This window comes from Penaeus monodon, chromosome 11 (genome assembly GCF_015228065.2).
Source record: "Penaeus monodon isolate SGIC_2016 chromosome 11, NSTDA_Pmon_1, whole genome shotgun sequence".
NCBI lineage: Eukaryota > Metazoa > Arthropoda > Malacostraca > Decapoda > Penaeidae > Penaeus > Penaeus monodon.
The window spans coordinates 41268094-41270593 of NC_051396.1; positions in this window are offsets into that span (position 1 = coordinate 41268094).

The following is a 2500-nucleotide window of genomic DNA, read 5'->3' on the forward strand; positions in this document are numbered from 1 at the left end:
GCGATGCAAGCGACGCCTCAGAGCGAGCGGTCTCTCCCCCCCCTCGCCGGCGCACCCGAGAGAAACCGGCGCTCACAGAACTCGCCGAGCGCGGTTTCTGTTCGAAGGGAGACACTGTTCGGCGCAGTGAGCGACGCCTTTTTCAGGCTGCCTTTCTCTCGAAGGATGAGGATTTTGATATTAGTTTACTGCGCAAAGGCTGGGACCTGAACAGTTTTGCAAGTATTCATTGCAACGCTTTGCTGGCCGTGCAGTGCGTGGACCATTCTGAATAAACGGAATTTAGCATTCATGGACGCGTAACGGAACTGGCGGCCCCTCTCCCCGGCGGAGCGGCGTCGGCCGGAGGCGCGAGGTTGCAGTGAACCTTCTGATTTAAACGGTCACCACCGGAGCAACCACCGCGGACGCTGCAACGTTTTTATTCACACTTTCATGAATACAAATATATTTGCTTTGTTTCGCCTTTTCCTGTGTATAAATGCTTTCCGTTATACATATTTAGATATTTCAAAATTTTATTACTCTAAAAAAGACTCTAGAACTCCAAGCTCCTAACTCCTTGTCCGCGCCCATAAGACGCTAACGAAGGCATTGGCGATAAGCGAGAGGCACTCTCGTGCGGCCCAGGCAGCAGGCAACCTCTCTCCTAATCCACGGGTAATTTACCTATGAAAGAGATAGTCTAGCTATAAGCTAGAAGGATAGCCTTTGCTGCCAGCATATAGAGAGAGGCCGTAATAGAGCCTTGTATTCATTTTGAATTATCATTGTGTTATACGGTGGCAGACGGGGACTCGAGGCAAACCCACTTGTTTACGATAAGAGATGTGTACTCCAGCAGTATATGCGGGCTTTGCTAAATTTTTGTCATGCATGTGTATATAGACTCAGGCTACCTAATTAAATACTAGTTTTATGTATTTGCTTGTTTGTTTTTCTTTTTTGTATGATATTTCTTTAGCAGTGAGATATGCCCAGTTCCTTTAGTCTTTTCACATGGGGAGTGTTAGTTTTTAAACTTTCGTAAGAGCAAATTGTGAAACCCTGCTGTGCATGCTTGACTTAACCAAGGTATTTTTACACAGGTACAACCAATCTTTTTATGTGAAAATCCTAATTGGCAACTTCCATCCTGAGCCCCGCCTCATCACCTTTATTCATTGCAAATGTTCAGTATCTTTTTAATTTATTTATTTTGGTTTCGTTTTCGATTATTTTTAACATTGTTATTACTGAACCGATTTAAAAGAAAATGCACTGAAAAATACTTGCCATAAAATATCACACATATTGTTGGGGTAAAAAAATGGGGCGGAGCTAATGACGTCACCACTTTTAGCCAATGAGAGTGCACAGTGAAATGTAACTAGTTAGATAATTATAATTTACAAAATTCCTCTCTTTTATTTAGGGTAACTAAGAATTCCTTACCATTAACAGCCACCAGAATACTCTTAGGAAAAAATCAATAGCATTTTTGAGTTCAGTAAGCGAAATGGAAGTGGAACTCGTACATAACAACTCAATTTTCATAAACAATATTTATCGAAACCCACCGTGCCTTCGGAGAGGGTTTACTGTTCGGCCCGCTCCGTTGGCGCATCTTAGTGTGGATCTTGAGAGTACGTGTAAGTAATAAATACATGATTTAAGTGTCTGACACCATATTTAAACGTGGCTGGTCAATACCCTGGCGCGGCGCCACCTCGCTCGCAGGTCTGGTTTTAACACTCGCACGGCCGAACGGGGTACCATGAGTCGCCGATTCCCCTGGGGCATTGGCTGCTGTTGTTCGCCGCAGAGCAAGATGAGCCTGAACCGGGGGAGCTCAAACGGTTCAGGATGGAGCAAAGCCGGCCGTGGTGCAGCGAGGGTGGGGGGCACTTAAGCTCGAATCCATGGTGGAAATAACGGTGCTACATAACGCTACGTATTGTGCATATGTGATCCAGATTAACCGCCAACCGTAAAATAGGGATTACTTTTTTCTTTTTTTATAATCCCCACATATATAGAATAACGAAAGTTTCTCCCATCAACAAATCATGTGATTCATAAAATTCAATCACACATTTGTTATTTTTTCCGGGTATCCAGGCAAATCTCTATTCGAAACGAGGGACTGCCATGAAAACGAAACGCAGACACAACAAGAAAAAACAAAGCAGAAAATCGGCACGTTTCGAGAGAGACATCGTAATATCTCGTTCCTTTCGCTGTGTCGTTTTATCGTCAAAGGAGCAAGTTTAGTTTGACTGAAAACGTCAGAGGTAATTGTTCCTACTTACTCTAGCTGTTTTATTTCGTCTTGGCATACCAGGAAGAAACGAAACAACAGCAAAATGAAGTGACCTTTCCTGCCAGTCTATTCCAGCGGCCTTCCATCTCTTTCTGTCTGCTCACGCCCCGAAAGCATCGGCATCAGCGGATGTTAATCTGGAAGGAATGTTTTATTCCAGTCACACCAATCATGCTGCCGAGTTCGCTGTCCTTCAAA